The sequence below is a fragment of the Nannobrachium achirus genome (genome assembly GCF_963921795.1).
Source record: "Nannobrachium achirus genome assembly, chromosome: 5".
In the NCBI taxonomy this organism is placed as follows: Eukaryota; Metazoa; Chordata; class Actinopteri; order Myctophiformes; family Myctophidae; genus Nannobrachium; species Nannobrachium achirus.
The window spans coordinates 10390922-10412742 of record NC_137814.1 but is presented as its reverse complement, the minus strand read 5'-3'; the positions used below and the strand labels follow the sequence as shown (position 1 = coordinate 10412742).

The following is a 21821-nucleotide window of genomic DNA, read 5'->3' as shown; positions in this document are numbered from 1 at the left end:
TGTGCGTGCATGCATATGTATATGCGTACATGTCAAGATGAGATGAAATAGTGTACAGTATGAAATTAGAAGAAATAAAAGTCAAAAAGGTTGATGAATCTGTGCCAGAAGAAGTAGGGTCACTTCCCTCTGGGAGACATGAGACAGAGACAGAGAGAGCCCACAAATCCCAGAGGAATCCCCACCCCACCCCCACCCGCCACTCTAATTAAAAACATGCGTGGATGTAGTGCTGTACTGTCTGTAGGTGTGTGTTTGAGTGTTTAGCTGCAGCATGTGTGGGGGTGGCCAGCTGAGTGATTCATAACATGTTAATTAAGTGCACGCCCAGGGCTGTGTGTTACGGTACAGAACACAGATGCAACCAAGGATGTGTCCCTGACTCTCCCAGCTCTTGACAGATCCCACAGGAAGAACAATAACATTTTAGTAAAATTATACCCAGTGCTTGCTTAGCTACTTACCATTAAGCACTTTTTAGTAAATACTTAGGCTATTTGAAAATAGCCGCTCTACAAGCTTAAAGTTCTGCTATTTTCAAACAATTTGGGGAAAACTTTGATACATCTTTGAATTAAATTAAATAAAAAAAAAATTTGTGCCTATCCACCTGTTTCCGTGAGAATGTACTGTAGCATTATTTGCGGGACACTTCCAGTTAACAGCAGACAGACATACAAGCTCACGTCGCATCGCAGAGCTTGTAGATCACTCTCGGCTGCGGCGCCGGAAGCTGCCCGCACATTCTGCGCAATGCACGATGGGATGTTGGAAAGTTGTGGATATGCCCTGCCCAAAAACAGGAACAGCCATGGTGGTTAATGAGTTTAACGTTGTGAGGGGTCGTGTGATTGATTGATTGATTGATTGATTGATTGATTGATTTCATACTTTATTAACAGTTTGCAGATTGTACAGAGGTACGGTTTACATTGACTGTTAAAAAGGATAACACAAAAAGCCCTAGGGGCTTGTTTCCATGTGGTCCTGTGTATTCAATTCATTAAGTGTCCCTTGAATGAATGGAGATGTTTCTTTTTCAGAACACAATAAACGTAAATGTCATGCATTCATTGCTGCTGCTTGCTTGCTGCAGAGGGAAGATTTGCTAAAATAATGTCCTGGCTGTGCCATGCTGCTGCTATCCCACAATCCCTACTCGCAGTGATGTAAAGTATCTAAGTAGATTTTATACTTGAGTACTGTACTTAAATACAATTTTGAGGTATTTATACTTTACTTGAGCATTTCCAATTTCCAATACTTTTTATTCTATTCCACTACATCCCGGATCCAAATATTGTACTTATTCCACAACAATTATTTGAAAACTTGAAAACTAGTTACTAATTACTTTGCAGATATAAGTGATTATATTATAAAGCATAGCCTATAATCCACTTTAGCCCTATTTCATGCCTAGGCTATTTGAAAATATCCGATCTTCAAGCTCACAACGTGTCACACCGTGAAGCGTTGCGAGCTTGAAGATCTGCTATTTTCAAAAGATTTTTATCCAGATTAGAAAACTTGAAATGCAGACATTCTGCCTAATGAGTAATTTTACTTTTGGTACTTCATAAAATTTTCATACCACTTTTGCACTTTTACTCAAATACATTTTGATTACAGGTCTTTTACTTTCTATATTAGTATTTCTACTTTGCAGTACTGATACCTTTACTTAAGTACAAAATGTGAGTACTTTTTTCCACCACTGCCCACAATCCCTACTGGTAAACTAGCATAGTGGAGTTTGATAGGCTGGCGGAGAGGGGGAACCAGGGGCGTCAATTGGGTATGGCAGGGGTATGCAGCTGCCATACCCTGGGTCCAGGGGGGGAAATAAAAGTTACTTTTAAATATAAATCCATGAATGTCTCTTGGTTTATCTGTGCTGGTTATTATGTTATTAAATTACAGTAAAATAACTACAAATGCAAAATGTAACAAAATGGTCACTTTAACAAGGTATTATAATTATATTCTCCACACTTTTATTCTCCCCATCTTGACAAAATGGTAGCCTTTATTCCCAGGTTCCGCAGGTCAGCTGCACAGGTGCAATGCATTATTGTTAATTGTGGCACGTTTACTAACACGCCAAGTTTAACTGCACTTGAACAACTGTTCCAGGCTGCCATATCCAACCCAAGAAACCGTAGAAACGGGGGAAAAATAAAATGTACTTACTTCTTAAAATAAATGTATCATGCCTTGTTGCTAAGGTATGGCAACATGACTGGTGTCTTGCAAGACAGATAGGCTATGTACACACTGCACACAAAATGTGGTAGAAACAGAGCTACACTTTCTAACCACCTGCCCACTATACCAAGACATTAGAGACGCATACTTCCCACAGATTACACACACCCGAAGTGAGTTTGAAAACTCGACCAATGATGAAAAACTCCCATATCTACTGGGAGAAATACAACAATGCGCAAACACAGCAGCAAGATTTGTGAACTGTTGTGACAAAAGAAGGCTAGAAACACAACCACCCTAAGGACTACAAACCATGGATTGACATCTAGACCTACTGCACATACAGTATGAAACAGAGCTGATACCTTTAAATGCATTTTGAGGAAAAAAAATGCTGCTATTTGTACCCTGTATATAAAATGTCACAATGCGACATAGCTCTGTTTACTCAATGCTGTACCCCCTCCAACTGTATATATGTTCCCCATTTTCGACTGTTTTTTATTGTATTTGTGATACTTGCTTTGGCAATGTAAACGTATGTTTTCTCATGCCAATAAAGCTCCTTTGAATTGAATTGAATTGAATTGCAAGACACCAGTCATGTTGCCATACCTTAGCTTTTTCTGAACTGACGCCACTGGGGGGAACTGCAGTCTGTCAGGAAATACAAGGAGAAGCCCACCACAGGCACACTATCCTAGCTACTATACTGACTACACGAATGCAACTCACATCACCATCATCACAGTGAAGGAGAGGACGTTTGAACCGGTAATAATCTTAACAACAGCATCAAAATAACACACACACAAAACACAACCAGGATTCTACTTTGATCGTTTTTTTTTATTTGATACGGGACGTTTGATTTGATCGAAAGAGGTGCATGTGTGCGTTGAATGAATGATCCACATTCTGTGTGTGTGGCCGCTGAATTCCTCTCGTGTCAAAGTATAGAAGACGGGTCGTGACCACATCATCCTCAGCCTCGGACATCGGTAGTTACACAGGCGTTACTTACAAATATCTGTTCTCTCTGTGTATATTTATCATTCAGCCATGCGGCAAAGTTGACGGGTCGTTGGCAAATGTCGTGTGTCATGTTGTTGGTCACAATCCCTCCCTGCTGCTGTCCTGTGTAAAAAAGCTTCGGTGCGCAACTTGGCCACGACATTTTCTGCTCTCTGCTGCAGTCGGATTTCGGATTTCCAGCTTTGCTTGGCTTGCGGGGAAGGAAAAATGTCCCCCCGCGACTGCTGTGAAATCCAATCGGTTGCATTGTTGCCTAAAAAAAGGTGTATTGTGGTAATATTGCGCCGCTTCTATTGCAAAAGCACAGCAGAGAGATGTATTTCTTTCCCAACCAACCTTTTTTTTTTTTAGATGGGGGGGATTAGTAACGTATAACAGCGTCGGCCCAGTGAGCGCTGAACACACAGATGTTTGCACCGGTTTGCACACACGTTAACATCTGTTGTTGTGGCCGATGCCGATCCGACCATGACTCAGTTCAAAACAAATGGAATTAAAACGGGTTTGTTTAGGTTCACGTTTTTGGATTTAGGTGATTTTGATCTGCAGTGCGGTGGGCGTGGTTTGATAGATACAGTAAAAGATGTCGTTTTATTTTCCGCTGGTCATGGTTGCTATATCTATCCTCCTTTTAGCATCATCCTGGCCTCCTTTATAGCATACACTATGCTATGCATGGCTGACTTGACATTTTAAGTTAATCTGCTAGCTAGTGTGTGCTGCTGCTGCTGTGCTGGGTTGGAGTGTTGTTGTCGTGTGTGTGTGTGTGTGTGTGTGTGTGTGTGTGTGTGTGTGTGTGTGTGTGGTTGATTGATTGATTGATTGATTGATTGATTGAAGACTTTATTAGAAGAAGTTTGCATAGGAAAAAGTACAGATTCATGACAGTACAGTTCACTGGTACAAGGTCTACTAAAAGGAGATCTTAGAAAAGACTAAGCTCATTTCCATAGGAAACCATTTAAGTATCTCATATAACATTGAATGACAGACGGATAGAACACTGTACTATGCAGTAGATATAGTCAGGAAAAAAAAGGGGAAAACAACTGTGTGTGTGTGTGTGTGTGTGTGTGTGTGTGTGTGTGTGTGTGTGTGTGTGTGTGTGTGTGTGTGTGTGTGTGTGTGTGTGTGTGTGTGTGTGTGTGTGTGTGTGTGTGTGTGCACCAGCAGCGGTTGTGCAGTGAGTGAGTGACAGTGCAGCATGTACAGTATGCATACTAGTATGTGCACCTTTTCAGGAGGTCACAGCTGTGAATCTCATTTCCGAGCCTTTCCTTTTTTTTTTGCTTGCCTGTGGGCTTATACTGTAACAATGACCGGCCGTAAAAGTTGGGCCAAACCTTTTCTTAGATCAGTGTGATCGTGTTGTGGAACATCGGCCCCTGGCCGTAAGAAGAAGCAAAAGAACCAAACCAAGACTCTTATTTCATTGTTATTCACTAAGAGGAGGAGTGCACCTTGGGCCAATGGATCCCATTTCTGTGAGCTTATAGAGTTATCAAATTAGAATAGCCGTCGCCACTGACGAGGTCATTCTGGCACACACAAAGTAAGCCTTTCAGGGGAGACTGGTAAACTGGTTGTCCCACTGATGTGAAAGTGAACAAACCCTAAGCTTGAAGTGAGCAGGTTTTTCATTATTTACTTGGAAGAAGTGCATCTTGGGTCACAACAATAAGAGGCCTATGATGTCTCTTCTTCTGCCAAGAGGCTTGCCTCTTCCCAGGCTGTCCTGGTAAATAAGAATTAGTTGTGACCTGCCTAGATAAATAAAGGTAAAAGAAAAGAAAAATGAAACCTCGAAGCTTCCAATGTAAGCTAGAATCTGAGCTGCTCTTTTGTCTGCCCATATTGAGGTTCTGATATTGCATTTCTCCAGTAAACAGGCTTTGTTGTCTCATTATCCGACAGTTTATTGTCCTTCTAAAGTTGAAAACCAGTGCACTCACTGGTTCTCAAAGTTGGGTCTGAGGACCCCCAGAGACCCCCAGAGCTTCCAGAGCTGCTATTTTTGACAAATCTTCTCTTATGGGGGTACCTGGCACAACATCTTTTCAAATGGGTTCAGTCTGTGGCCAAATAAATCAATTTGGGGGTCCTTGACATGAAAATGTTTGAGAACCATTGAACCAGTGGGTACTGGTCCAAGTAGTGGATTGCAAGATGTTATGGCAAGGATTGTATTGTAGACAGAGACCAACTTTAATGGAGGAATATTATGGTATCGATACAAGGGATGCATTGTTCTTGATTTCATGGTCAAGAAGACAAACGTCCGAGTTGCAAACCACTTGAAAAGTGCGCCTAAGTGCGCTTATGTGAACATATCAGTGGCGTGTAATATCATGCAGACCGGTAGACATTAGAGGAAATAGGTTCACAGGCTGATTTACTGATTAGCTACAGCTAATCTCATAAGATGGTTTATCCCATCTGGACCTTATTAAACGGGCTTTGCAGCCTGCGCAGAAGGCCAGAAGCGGACATTAGCGCTTCATATCGCACCCGTGTTTTACAGCTAATCTTTTACACTAACGGTCTGTTTTCCCCAATCTATTTCTGTACAGAATGTTTGTTAAATCGGATTGGCGGGGTAACTCGATCAAGAGAAGATGAGTTTCCGGAACTCCTATCCTTTTCAACCACAGCACTGCTTTTGTATGCCAGCCTTTTCAGTGAAACTAAGCCTTGCCCCCGGGGCGGCAATGCACAACAAAGCCCCAGTGGTCTAGTCACATAATAAAGTGGGCAGTCAAGACAGTTCAGTTGAAATAACAACAAGTGAGATTGGCTGCATGAGCCCTGACATGGCTTTAGTGCCACTGCCAATGACGGGCTAAGGGGTCGGCAACCCAAAATGTTGAAAGAGCCATATTGGACCAAAACAAATCTGTCTGGAGCCGCAAAAAATTATAAAAGCCTTATACATGTATATCGTCGTTATCGGGTGGAAACCTTGTACCGTATTTTCCGGACTATAAGGCGCACTTAAAAGCCTTTAATTTTCTCAAAAAACTACAGTGCGCCTTATAGTCCAGTGCGCCTTATATATGGATCATTCATTGACATTGACATTCCCTTTAGCACAGCTCCATCTGTTGGATGCATAACACACAGTAGCGTCTATTATGTGCGCCTTATAGTCAGGTGCGCCTTATATATGAATACAGTTTGAAAATAGACCATTCATTGACAGTGCGCCTTATAGTCAGGTGCGCCTTATAGTCCAGAAAATACTGTATGTCTAAAACTTCGTTTTGTATTTATCATTTAAAAAATGAACTAAACTAGTGAAAACAGCCGATCTACAAGCACACAACGCCTCGCACCGCGAGGCGTTGTGTGCTTGTAGATCTGCTGTTTTCACTACTTTTGTGCGTCAGTCTTGTATGATGAAGCAGGGCTTTACTTTGCAAAAAAAAAACATACAAATTTGAAACTTGGAGATACAAGGTTTCTGCCCGACAGTGACGATAAAAAAATACATTTTCCATTTTCAAACAGTTTTGAAAAAGCTCCAGGGAGCCACTAGGGTGGCGCTAAAGAGCCGCATGCGGCTCTAGAACCACGGGTTGCTGACCCCTGGGCTAAGAGAATGGAGACCCCAGCAATCTGACCTGGAATATTGTTTCCCCCCAACCTTGCTAGAATTCTGACCTGTCCACCATCTCTGCAGTTCTCTGGTATACGAGGGCCTCACTATAGCACAAGGCTTAAAACGACTGCAAAGCACTGATTTATACTTTGTTTACAACAATGGCGAAAACAGCACAGACTAACAGGCTCACAACATGTTGCAATATGACTCATCGTGAGACAATTCTTTTGGTATTTCTATTACATTCAATTTTAAATTCAATGGAGCTTTATTGGCATGAGAAAACATACGTTTACATTGCCAATGCAATTTTAAATTTCTCAAGAATCTTGACAATTTTCAGCTATAATGACTTACCCAAAATAGAGATGCCAGTTTCAAAGTGGTTGAGTGTAATGGGTGAATGTACAAAATGTACATAGGTTTCCTGTGTTGAATTATTTATTGACAATAATGAATTAATTAATAATTATTGTCCACAAATTCACTGCAAAGGGAAGTCAAAGACACTTTGTTTGAGCAGTAGTTTACACACACACACACACACATGTACCGAGTAGTACTACATTTGAACAATGTGTCTTAATTTCATTTCTGGGAGTGAACAGTCTTGATAGATAGTAGATACACAGTAAATACAGCAAGTCTCTCTTGCTCTTTGAGATCCAGAGCAGCTGAAGACACTTGGGGGCTAAAGGTCCATGTCTCTCTTTAGCAGAGGTGTTCTCTCAGAGTAGCCTGTCCACACAGTGTCCCCTTACAGTGGCTGTGTGTGACAGCTGTCAAGCCCCGCAGCAGTGGTGTGTGTGTGTGTGTGTGTGTGTGTGTGTGTGTGTGTGTGTGTGTGTGGGGGGGGGGGTGGGGGGCTGCGGTCAGATGTGGGGGATGGGGCAGTTGGGGTTCGAATACAGTAAGCCAGATTGAGATGGGGGCCTGGGTGTGTCTAAACATTGTATTGGTCACCTCCATACAACCTCTAGACTGTGTGTGTGTGGGGGGGGGGGGGTCTTTGCGCGTGCAGTGGGGGTGTATGGAGATGGGCCCAGCTGTGCCTTATTTCAGCTAATGGCACTCAGCACAGATGGCAGCTTCTCATCGTGTGTGTGTGTGCGTGCATGTGTGTGTGCGTGTGTGTGTGTGTTGTCCAACAGTGTGCTTTACCATCACAAATGGGCCTTGAAATGGAGGTCACTGGCAGAGTGCAGCACCAAAGCGTTTAGCGCTTGGCCGTCAATTATGTAATCTCACTACACACTGATGTGGCCTCAGCGGAGTGTTTCTATCACTGTTATGAAGAATGTCCGCAGTGCTGCGTTGTCATCGCCAAAATCTCTGAGCGTTATTACATTCCTGCTTTCATTTGGCCGTTGGTCCACTGTCGGCGCTGCCGCGTTTCCTCCAATACAGGTTGTGCTGGATTTCGATTGGTCCGTCCCACTGCATCGTTGGGAAGGGAATACGGGAGCTTAGCGCAACGGCATAATTGAGTTTTAAATTAGAGGTTGCGTTCATTGTAGGATGAGTGCAGATTGTTTTGTCTCTGCCGGTGGTAAAGGTCACTGCATTCAAATTACTTGCTTGCGTCGGAATAGAATACAACAACTTCATCTTGTTTATATCATGGTCCTGCTCTCAATACGCCGCACAGTTAAGTCAACTGGTGTTGAGGTTAGTTCTGATTTACAACTGGTTGCGCATTGTGTCGTGCACAGAAGATAGACAATCTACAATCTTACTCTCTTTTACAATGTTTCGCAGCGGGGCACGTTGTGAGCTGGTAGATTGACTATTTTCTCTGTGCATCGTAGGAGTGCAACTAAGTATAAATCACCAGACTTTAATCTATGTCGGAGCAGGACATCAACTCAGCTGTGCCTGTGTTGTACGCAGTTAACTACCAGTGTTTCTGAATACAGCATTCTGCATGCATAATGTATGTGCCTGTCTCAGCCATGGTGTTGGTGGTACACAGGGCCACTGTGTTGGCCGTTGTGTGGCCGCGTGAAGAGTGCCTGTCACCAGTGAGTGAGCGTATTCTTCCTCCGTTTCTATGGTGCAAAGATGTTCCTGTCTACTCTCTCCCTCTCTCCCATCCGAATATAGCTCCTGGTTCATAGTCGGAGAAGAAAAGCAAAGGTTAGCTCAGCTGTGCTGCCCTCCTCTGTCAAGCCATTACGTTGCTAGTCGTCAGCCCTGGCATGCATCCAAATGGCATTATATACTATACTGTATGTTTATAATTAGGGCTGTCACAATTATTACATAATCGTCTAATCGCAATTATTTGTCATAATCGCAATTATTTGTCATAATCGCAATTATTTGTCATAATCGTCTTAATCGTTTCCATGTTGAAAAATGTTCATATATATTTTTTAAAGTAAAAAATATAGAGATGTTACCGATCAATCGGCAATGGATCGGATCGGGCCGATCAAAGCGTGATCGGCGATAATCGGTGGTTTAGATCAAAAGGTAAATTCACCGATCCGATCCGATTGGTGCATCCGATCAACCAGCCGTTCAGTATGCCCACTTGAGGCCATTTTGGGGTATTGATTTCCACAGTGCTGAAGGAATAATTAGTTACTGCTATGATAATAAATACATAGTAATGCTGGTAAATAACTATAAGGCAAATATATAAATGAATTCATGAGTGAATTAATTAATTAAAGTTAAAACATTAACATTTAGAAAATATAAATAATATATAAATAATAACTTGATCGGATCGGTGATTGATCGGTATCGGGTGATCAAACTTTTGTGATCGGTGCTCGGTGATCGGTTCCAAAAAACCTGATCGGACCATCCCTAGAAATATCAGATCTACAAGCTCACAACGTGTCGCATCGCGACGCGTTGTGAGCTTGTAGATCGTCTATTTCCACTATCAATGTTCTTTTTTTAAATATAAAGTTGTCAAATATGTCAGTAATTTCTTTGTATATTTAGGTTATATGTCATATCTACCATGTGCAACCTCAAAGCCTAAAAGCCAAACAGAAATGTAATTGTCAACATCAAAAACACAATTAAATCGTTAATCGCAATTATTTGAGTGACAATTAATCCTCATGTAAAATGTCATAATCGTGACAGCCCAATTTATAATGCTATAGAAAAACATACTTTTAGTTTCTAGTACAATTAATAATGTGAGAAGATGGACAATGGCTTTCTTTGTAAATAATTGAAAAGTATTTGCTGGAAATAGATTCCACAAATGAAAAGTGAGTATAATTCTAGACATGAGCATACAGCCGTAAGATGTAGTGAGATGTACATGTAGATTGTGGTTGATTGAATTCACTTGTACTGATCTCATGGATTTGTCCCATGCTTATCTCCCTGTGATAAAACAAATGGGGGAGAAAAAGAAAACATGTCCTTCTAAGAAGCCAGGCCTGGAATTTGGAACTTGCCGTCGTCATAACCCCATTGACATCCGTTGCCGACTGCCACCTCAAGCCTTTAATCTAGAGTTTGTAATCTATACAGCCTTTTTATAGGGCCCCAAGATATAGCGCTTCAAACATCTGAGGGGATTTTGATCAGCATGTTGTGTTCAGTGACCCCACCCACGCCCAGCTCCAAAACCAGCCTCTCAACCGCCGACCAAAGCTCTGAATGAGAGCCGTTTATAGCCCCACCAGTTGAGTTATTTAATGTCTAAGTATGAATGTATGTCTGGCTGTCTTTTCAACGTGATCTTATTAACTCTCAAATACCCGGAACGCGCCCGAGTCGCGTTAGATTTTAACCACTTTAACCATTATAGTATGCTTTAACTTTAGAAAAATAGCAGATATACAAGCTCACAGCGCGGCACCGAGTGCCGCGCTGCGAGCTTGTAGATCTGCTATTTTTGAAAAATCGTGAAAATGTGTGCAAGTCTATGAATATCTTTGACCCGATCTTTGACCCGACTTCTAAATCCTTCCTCTAAATCAGTGGTTCTCAAACTTTTTCATGTCAAGGACCCCCAAAATTACAGGTATTTAGCCACGGACCCCCATCTCAAAATATGTTGCTCCAGGGACCACCCAGAAGCAAATATTTGATTTACAAATGTTCGCTTTTAAATAGATGTATTCAAAGACTTGCAAAGAAAAATCATGATTTTTCAAAAATAGCAGATCTACAAGCTCGCAGCGCGGCACTCGGTGCCGCGCTGTGAGCTTGTATATCTGCTATTTTTCAATGGTTAAAGTAGTCAATAATCCTAGGCCTAAATGGGTTAACATCCGGATAATATGTCTTAAGGCCCATTCCCACTGGGCCAGATAACAGATATCTGGAGATATTTCTCCAGATATTTCTCCATGCAAAGTGGATGGTAGATACAGATAAAAAAATGTTTTGCCACAGATAAAAGTATCTGTGGCAAATATCTGTGGTATATATTTTTTTTATCTGTGTCTACCATCCACTTTGAATGGAAAAATATCTGGAGAAATATCTCCAGATATCTGTTATCTGGCCCAGTGGGAATGGGCCTTTAGAAAGGAACCTATAACGAAGAGAGGGTTAGTCAGCAATGGGAAGCTCCAAATGAAAGAAGGAAGCGACTCATTGTGCCATTATATTACAATCGATACCAGACATGACCGAATAAATTATGCTCTCAGTTTTGATAATGTATTACTTACTATTACAGAATTGCAGTCTGTAATAGAGCAAGCATCACTGTTACAGTAAAGATAGTGTCATTAATAATGAGACCCAATTCAATACAAAAAGCAACTCATTCTTCTCTTAAAAGGATCCCTGGCTAATATGACAAATATGACTTAATACATTATAATTGTCCTCTATTACTACAATGCAAAATTAAAAACACCTAAATTATTTTATTTCTTCTAGAAATAGCTAATCTTTCACTCAATAGGGGAAATGTTTGTCGCCAGTTGATGATGTCATAAATGTCATGTCATGTGTGATCTATTTATGGCATGTATGTGCAAAAATAAAAAACACAAACACATTTGAAATATCGATTTGATGCTCATATTAACCATAGGAAGTATTACGTTTGTTTTAATTTTCACATGCATGCCATGAATTCCATATATAGATCACACACGACATTTATGACATCATCAACTTGCGACAGGCATTTCCCCCTATTGAGTGAAAGATTAGCTATTTCTAGCCAGGGATCCCTTTAAGAAGATGTTACATCCACCACTGCTCCTGCAGTTTGTAGTGGGAACATCAGTAAACCACACACACACACACACACACACACACACACACACACACACACACACACACACAGCGGAGTGGCATGGAATCCAGCTATTAATATTCCTGCTGTGTTCCCTGTGGTGCAGCCAGCAGCAGGGTCACACAGTAGTAGATCCCATGGGACACATTTGGCCCGTCACTGAATTCCTGCTCGCACTCAATGTTTCCCAGATACAGAGGTCTGTCTCGCTTCTATCTCGGGCCGTGTCGTTATATTGGTTTGAGATACCGACCGTACGTTTGCTTATTGCAAGGCCACCAAGGCCTAAGAAAACAAAGCTTGTTTGTCACCTTGAACATTAAGGTCATAGTGTTTTGGTCCTCAGCCCTTTGTTTATTTCAGTTTGAGGCACTATGGTTTGACTCTTCTATGTTTTATTAGTTAGATAGATAGATAGATAGATAGATACCTTTATTATCCCAAGGGGGAAATTAAGTCACCCAGAGTGCGGCACAGCAGTTAAGGTTACAGGACAGTAAGAAAAAGAAAAAGGACTGTTGTGTACAGCCGAGCGACAAAAAACAAACTAGAAAGAAGAATCTACAGTTGCTGGTAGTTGTGGTGGATCTAGAAAGCAAAGCTTTGTCTGTTGCCACACCTGTTATAGGTGTCACTCTCTGCATGGCTGCATATCACATGAATGACTACGATGTAAAAGACATTTAAAGTCATAATTGCCCATCCCCTGCATGTGTCTAATTGTGATGTCATTGTTTCGATTCCGGACCCCTGCCTCGCCCAACGCTCTCTCTCAACCTGATGTACTTATTATGGTGCATGTCATTATTGGCGCAAAGTAAATGATCAACAAAAAATAAAAATAGATCTAGTACTACTAGCTCACAATGCATCGCACGGCGACACGCTGTGAGCAGATCCAGATTCAAGCTTGTAGATCTGCTACTTTTGATGCTTTTGTGTGACGCTGTAGTAGTGTGATCAAGCAGGGTGTTGATTTACAAAGAAACACAAACAGTTAAGAGGTCAGTGGTTTTCAACCAGTGGTCCGGGGACCACCAGTGGTTCTTGAGGGGGTTCCAGATGGACCCTTATAGATCTTTAACTATTGAGAGTGTAAAATGAAACCAAATGGACCCGTAAGAGTAAAATTATTGTTTAACATCTGCATAAGTGCATTACTCAATTTACAAGAAGTCTACACAATTAGAGAATGTAGAAGAATTGTTATTTTGATCAACGTTTGCTTGTTTGTCTCTCCTACGGCACCACATCAATACAGCATGGAATTGTGGACAAAATCATATCCATTTTCAAAGTCTTGGGTCTGCTAAATGTCATCAAATGGTGGTCCATGGCTCAAATATTGAATAAATAATGGATCTTTATATGAAAAGTAGAGATGGACCGATTGCAAAATTCTTGGACGATACGATCCCCCGGTTCTATAAGGTCTGACCTGCCAAAACCGATGTTTCCAATACCGATTTCTTTAGCTAAGAACTAGAAAATAGGGTTGCTCCAATACCCTTTTTTTCAGGCCAAGTAGGCCTACAAGACATACTTCAATCTGAGTACCAATAAGCTAGAAGAACACTAATGCCAAATCAATTACAATAGTACAATATCCAAAATCACAGACAATATCCAGTCTAATATGACCGTCTGGACTAGGCAGGAGGAAAGCAGGTGAGGTGACGCATGCTTTTTTGCAAAGGTAATCAGCACCATCTGTATTCTGTAGGCTGCCACTAAGTAGACTGGCTGCTACACAGGTAATGTTTACTTTAGTCACAAGACCAGAGCATCATGCTGTGCAGTGCCATAGACACAATCGGCAATGACCGGTTTGATATCATACCTGCCGATTTTCGATATTGGCCGATTCCAATGTCCATCCCTAATGAAAAGGGTTGAAAGGGGTTAAGTGGTTAAATGCCTAAAATATAAAATATGGTGACATTTAGCCATTCGGCCACCAAATGTCCAAAAGCGCTGACCACCTCTGCATGGCCACCAGTAGTCCTTGTGATGAATCCAGAGGCTGCTCTAGTGCCCCCCCCCCCCTCTCCCCCCCACCCCAGGCCAGCCATGATGACTGGTGGTTGGTTACAGATCCCTCCCTGCCTGCCCCCCTCAGAGTCAACACTGCCCTATAAATAGAGCTGCAGGCATAAGAGAGGCCCGTACTCGCAGCAGAATGACAGGCATCCACACTACAAAACCCCAGACTCCACAGAGAGGCCTGCTGCCCACTCACACACACCTCCCCAAAACCACACATCCCCAAAGCCAGAGGCTCTTTTTGAACATGGTCACGGGAGGTCCCACAGAGTTTCGTTGTCCTATCTGTCATCTTTCTCTGGCAAAACAGGGAATTAGCCGTTTCCTCTCATTATCCCAGCGTTGGCCATCGGGGAGCATGTGTGGCGCGCTGGTATGTTCTGCTGCTATGTGCCAAGGGAGAGGGGGTCACGTAACGTTATGGGAGATGTGTGCAGCCGTGGTTGAGATGTTTTGGATTGCTGTGTACATATTTTGTGCAGACAGTCCCTTACGCGGATGAGGAATCAGTTATCATCCCCTCACGTTTGCGTTTATTTGAATAAAAAACATTTCGCACTGTGCATAACTGTAACTAAAACAATGCTGTAGAAATTGATTAAAAAGGTTTGTTGTGAGTAGCTGTGTTGTAGCCTTACAGCTGTTAGAGCAACACTATTAACATCAGCTGCAGAGAGACGGTTTTACCGCTTCTGCTATAGTGTATTTCACTTCTGCTGCAACAACTACTCATAATAATGTTTGTAGCTTTTAAAGATTAAATACGATCTTGTGTAGTGTACTGTATAGTGTATATAGCCACCTGGAATGCAGGTTTCCTAAATTGTAGGCCAAATATCTGCTGCTCAGACCAAGGGGAATCCCTATTAGGACAAAACATCTAATTCCATTCCATTGTAACCAAAAAATCACACCCGTGTGAACTGAGCGGTGGATTTATTGATTTATTGTTAACCATCTAAATCCCATATTCTTTGTTGTTATTATGACTGTGCCATTAGGGAGGGATGCTAGGATTCATGTGGTTAATATATTTTAATTAGGCTTATTATTTCATAAGGTTTGAGTTATAGTCGGGGGATATCTTAAAAAGTCCTGGAATAAATTCCTTACCAAAACATTTCTTCACCAATGTGTTTGTAAAGGTGTCTAGTAACACATCTCACAAAGACTGAAATTCAGTTTCCCTAGGAAAATCTTTGACAGCTAGGGTAATTCTGGGTCTCATTCACTCACAATAGACTATATACTATAGGGGAAAAAATCACTCCCAAAGAATATGCTTTAAGTGGGATGTGAGGGGTTTAACTAGGTGTTTTTAATTATTCTGAATCCATTGCAAGCATTTGTTTTGCACAAAAAAACATTCATTGGGCTAAAAACAGCCCATAAAATGATGGTTTAGTGATGAGTCATCACTTTTCACAGTGGTATGGGGGTCCATTCCTAGCCCAAGGAATGTTTTTGGTGCAAAACAAATGCTTGCAATGGATTCAGAATAATTAAAAACACCTAGTTAGACCCCTCACATCCCACTTAAAGCATATTTTTGGGAGTGATTTTTTTCCCCTATAGTATAGTGTATAGTGAGTGAATGAGACCCAGAATTACCCTAGCTGTCAAAGATTTTCCTAGGGAAACTGAATTTCAGTCTTTGTGAGATGTGTTACTAGACACCTTTACAAACACATTGGTGAAGAATTTTTTTGGTAAGGAATTTATTCCAGGATTTGACACTATTTCTAAAGATATCCCCCGACTATTATGCTATGGGGGGAGAAGACGACAGCCAGCCCCATGGCCTCCCCTAAGTAACAAGAAATGTTGTGAAATAAAATGCCGTCAACCAATCATCAAGGAGAGGTATGCTATGAATAATATTCATATAAATGATGGATGGCATAGGCAGGTTCTGAAATATTGACCGCACACATCGTAATCGTGGCGCTTCCAGAAGGAAAGCTAAGGAGGCAGTTTTGCTTCAAAGTGTTCCACTCATTGCCAACTTCTTCTTAAAAAATATATATATAAATATATAAAAAATAATAATAGTAATAATGATGACAGTAATGGTGTCCCTCCCTCATAAACATCCTTTGAGGGATGGAGCATGAAGGGTGAAGCTAATGGACCATAATCTCCACCTCAGGAGGAGCCGTTAAGCAGTTCCCAAAAATCTAATCAGCAACCGAGCCAGTCCTGGAGGTCAGTGACCCTGCATATTATGGCAAAGTGAAATTGTTAAGTCAGTACTTGTTAGAAGAGGAGGCGCAGCATTCCAAAACTGCAGGGTAAAATACCCAGCTTCAGTCCGAGATGGATCGCTTAGTGGGAAAGTAGGGCTGTCAAAATTGTGACATTTTAAAGGACAACTTTGGTTTTATACAATAAGGGTTCATATTTTAGATTGTAATTAGAGAAAAGAAAAAGTGAGTGTTAAAATGTTTTCATTTGTTTTCTATAGTTTTATCGCGCTTACTGTGCTAAAATGTGGGGCATGCGTACGCATGGGGGCATGTGTACAATTGGCTAAATATGTATTTTTAGACACACTAAGCCAGCAGTTTCTTTATTGCTATTTACAGTAACACTTCTAGCCCCCATAAGTCACATCCAACCATGAAAGGTTGCGTTATATCTTGGGAATGGGCTTGTTCTGTGTAAAATTACATATTTAGCCACTTGTACGCATGCCCCCAACCACTGAAATAAGAATCTCTAAAACAATAGAAAGAATTAAATGAAATAGTTTTAACACTCATCTTTTATATTATGTAATTACAATCTAAAATATGAACCCTTGTTGTAAAAAAATAAAGTTGTCCTTTAAAAACACATACACAGCCATTTACAATATGCGTTTGCGCCTATACTGCCAGGAAATTATTAATTTTTCAGAGTCACAGTAGATCTCCCTTATATGCATGACAATTTGGTAGGCTGTAGTCTATATAGTGTACACTAGATGTCGCCAGCGATTAAGGTCTCTGGCGATTGCTAGAAGGCCTCAAATTAGCAACCAGTCCATTCACTTAGCATTAGCGTTAGCATGGAACGGCCCGGGACCCGTGCACGCCATCCGCGCTCTTAAAAAAAAAAAAAAAGTATCGACTATGTGCCTTAGATGCCCAATTGACGCACAGAGCCTTCAAACCGGATCAAGATCCGACGTTTAGAACGTGAGATAGAGCCGAGTTGCTGTAATGGTTTCCAATGTAAAATATATGCTCGGGTACATGATTGACACGCTCGATTTCCGGTTTCCGGCGATGACGTCACTTCCATCGCAGAATCCTTGCTGAAGCTTATATGAAGCTAGAATGGTCATTTATAGCTCAAAAAATGTCAAAAAAATACCAAAATCATCAGAAAATGATCCCCAAGGCGACGTTTGGCGATCTGGCACGGTTTGGCGTCCCCAAAATGGCGATGAAAGGCGATTTGGCTAAGAATGAGTTAAGTGTCCCGCAAATATTCACGATTAATTTTAATTTAGTTTTTGTCATTGAACACTGGAAAATATGAATAAAGATTACATTTGGGTTTGGCTTTGACGTTGCACAGGATAGATATAACAAATAACCTAAATATACAAAGAAATGACTTACGAAATTATGTAAATAATTGTGATTGGCCTAAAGATGTTTGAACTGTTTGAACTGTGTACTGCCAAATGGACAGAAGGTTTTTAGGCAGCGGCTACTACTCTACACCCTCAGCAGGATGTGTGTACTGTGTACTGTTTTGCATACAGACTGTTAGGGAGCTCGTGGCTTTAGACAGGGGATTAGTGAACTGGAAGTGGAAGCACTACAGAAAGAATATGGGAACATGATGTTTGCCTTGCACCAGCAGACAAACAGCAGTGCCGTGACCCCCCAAAACAATTTTGATTGATTTATTGAGTATTTTATTAAACAAAAATGTAGAACAGTACAAGTATAGTCAATACAATAAAAAAAAGTACAGTTAAACACCCTGCCTAAAAGGAGCATCCCAAATAAGTCCTTTTACGGTCTTTTTTTTACATCGGAAGTCCTTGGTGTTCAATTCATGGACATAACAAATAGCAAGTAAAAAAAAAAACATTCACAAATCATCACAGTTATAAAAGCTACATGTTTTAAGGGAAGTAGTCAAGGAATTCCACACCTGGGTGGCAGTATTGCAGAAGGAGAATTTAACCATATTTCAGATCGTTGTGTGCGCTCCCTTTGGTGTTGTGGCTGTGGGTGTCGCTAACCTTTTGGAGATGTTTTGGTCACATAAGCGGGTAGCCGGGTACTGAGGGGATTGAGGGCAGATTTGCATTGACTATTTTGAAAGTCAATCCTATTTTTAGTTGTTTAACTTAAAAATAGGATTGTCTTCAATGCTGAGCCATCTTAGGCTAGCAAAATGTGTGGGAGAAACGTGGGTCATGGGCCCCAGGTCGAGAAGTAGTCGAATCAGTTTGTTTTGGGAGGTTTGGAGCTTAGTCTTTAGTGGCTTTTTGATGTTGGAGTACCAGGAGGTGCAAGCGTAGTCAAATATTTGAACTGCGGTGGTCTTCATTAAAAATGTCTTACGAGTCGTTAAGTTGCCACTTTAGAAATCTGCATCCTGTATATACTTACTGTATGTTGGTTTGTTTACTGTTGAGTGATGAAACAATGTTGCACATTAATCTAATGATCTGGGGACCCCCCAAAAATCAGACCCTCGGGCTCTCATGCAGCAACTATGGAGAATGTAAATACTGGAGGGACATTTTGAAAGCACTGATCAAGTTCTTGGTTGAAAGAGGACTCGAATTTATGGGGGATGATGAACGGTTTGTGTCAAATAGTAATTTCCTGGGGGGGGAATCGATTTACGGAAGAATTGCTTTTCTTATCTTCTACTGTTCTGAAATGATTCACATATATGTTTTATAGTTTTTATTCTCTCCTTCGCTGCTAATCAATTTTATTTGTTTAGCATTTTCTTTTGTTTTTATACATTTTCTCCTCAAGCGTTTTTGAAATGTGACCCCAAGAATCTAAAGTGAATCATGAGATATTGAAAGATTCACAGTTCACACACCCTAACTACAATTGCTATCACAATTTGATCCATTCTTAGCTGAACAGTTGGGCAGAAAAGGAAGAGGCACCGTGTCCAGTTTGCCATGGACAACATATCGTATAATAATATGTGAAGAACTCATTGAGCTTGCCTTTCCATTCAGAAAACTCACCACACTATAGCAGATGAGGCTGAGGATGCCAAATACTTTTCAGTATTTGTTCACTCCACCCCAGACCTGTCAAATGTGGGCCAGTTGACGTTGATATTTTAGTTTGCTAACAGTGGGAATGTGGTGGAGCGATTCCTGGGCTTTGAGCCAACTGAGAGCACACACTAGTAAAAGCTTAGCAGACTGTGTGGTTTTGACGGTGGAGAGCCTTGGGTTGGACCTCTCAAACTGTAGAGGTCAGTCATATCGTATGCAGTGTTGTTTTTGACAGCAAATTTTGATTTCGTTTTAGTCATAGTCTTTTGAATAAAATGTAATTTAGTTTTAGTCATAATTTAGTCACCTGAAAAGTTTTAGTTTTAGTCGAATTTTAGTCGACTAAATATCAAAAGATTTTTTGGCGACTAAATCTACAGTTGATTTAGTCAACTGAAATGTATTTTGGCAGGCCTTGATGATGGCTGATTTTACACTTAGTTGTGTGCTGAAAATAGCCGATCTACAAGCTCACAACGCGTCGCAGCGCGACGCGTTGTGAGCTTGTAGATCTGCTATTTTCAGCACGCAACACCTGAGACCAACCAAACATAAAATGACTCTCTTCTCCACTAGTCCTTCCCTAACGTTTTAGTCTAGTTTTTATTTTGTTGACGAAATTGACAATATATTTAGTCTTAGTTTTAGTCATCACAGCTTAGTTTTTATTTCGTTTTTATTTAGTTTTCGTCAGTGAAAAAAATGCAGTCAACACATATTTTTCGTCATAGTTTTAGTCGACGAAATCAACACTGATCGTATGACAATCCAAGCAACACATCAGGCAAATACAATGGGTGCAGGCCCATCTGAAACTGACAAACTGATAGTCTGTGACTTGTGCACAAGTGCCTTAGTTGGAGGTAACTCTTTATACGTCAGTAGTACAGTAGCCCAGAGGCAGACATTGCAGTCACTGTACACATTTAGCACTTCATCCACACACAGATGGGGGAAGTCTTTCGGAAGACAGATTTCAGACTGATATTTAAATGGCTGTGCAATTCTCTGTGAATGTGAAACGCCATTTGTTGGTGTTGGCCTATGTGCTAAATTGCACACCTTAGAAATTGTGTTCATTCACATTTTTGGGACGTCATACTTGATCGTTTGCACGCTACCAGCAGAAAAGTGACATTGACATCACAGTTAGCAGCAATGCTTTTGTCTTCGTTGAGGGATCTTGTGGCGGGACAGTGAGACCAGTTTGAGGCTATTATTGAAAGGGCCAGCCTTAAACGAAATGTCTCTCAGTCACATAAGCATGAGGAAACCCAATACATTTGCAGAGGAGAGCTCAGAGCCAGGTGTGAAACTTGAGGATAGGGAGAAGCTGAAAAATGGAAACATAAGCTAGTGGCATGCCTTGAACATCGCTTGGATGCTCTGGTTCTGGTGATGTTCTGGTTATGTCAGATCAGGTGGTGTCTAGCAGTGATGTCAGAGTGGAAAAGCATATGCAGTGGTGAAAAAAGTACTGTGGGGAAAATGTTTTACTTAAGCAAAAGTATCAATACTGTAGAAATACTACTTAAAGTACCAAACGTAGAACGTACTCATTATGCAGAATGTCCCGTTTTCAAATGTATAAAAATCTTTTGAAGGCACAATGCATTGTGAGCTTGTAGATCTGCTATTTTGAGCATATCCATCTACAGCATATTCACATGAACCAACGAGCATGGCACTTCAGATTTTTCTAAACTTGCCACAGTGACAAACAAACAGGGTGAGCGGAGACTATGCATTTTTGGCAGAAAGAATAAAAATAAGCTGCGGAGTAGCGGGTGCCAAACACAACTCGGCTCATTGTCGCATTCAATAGAGTCAGAACTAAGTCAGACAGCTAGATCATTCAATAGAGTCAGAACTAAGTCAGACAGCTAGATCATTCAATAGAGTCAGAACTAAGTCAGACAGCTAGATCATTCAATAGAGTCAGAACTAAGTCAGACAGCTAGATCATTCAATAGAGTCAGAACTAAGTCAGACTGCTAGATCATTCAATAGAGTCAGAACTAAGTCAGACAGCTAGATCATTCAATAGAGTCAGAACTAAGTCAGACTGCTAGATCATTCAATAGAGTCAGAACTAAGTCAGACAGCTAGATCTTGACGATCTAACAAAACCATGATCTAGTGCAGGGGTCTTCAACGTTATTCAGGCTAAGGACCCCCTTAAGCTGAGAGAGAGATGAAACAGGGACCCCCACTATATACTGTATGAAAATGTGTTGCAGATTAAATCTTTCATAGAGTTCATGGATGGCTTCATTGACTATCAGTGTTGTGTTTTTGTATTGTATTTCTTTTTTTGTTGTTATTATTTTAGACTTACACCCTCAATACATGGCCTTTGGCTCTGTACTTGGCTGCTCTTTTTGGTTAATGTTCCCCTCAGAATAGCAATTGTTCAAGTGATTAATGTAAAAGCAAACAAAAAA

At 41.0% G+C, this 21821-nt stretch overlaps 1 protein-coding gene across 1 annotated transcript in view; it reads left to right on the top strand.

The window, feature by feature from the left end:
• Positions 1-2917: 2917 nt before the first annotated feature.
• LOC308284797 (band 4.1-like protein 3) overlaps positions 2918-21821 on the top strand; it is an 85304-nt gene continuing 66400 nt past the window's right edge. Inside the window, exon 1 of the mRNA XM_080725524.1 lies at positions 2918-2985. The gene's annotated coding sequence lies outside the window, so the exon portion shown is untranslated. The remainder of the gene's footprint in view (positions 2986-21821) is intronic.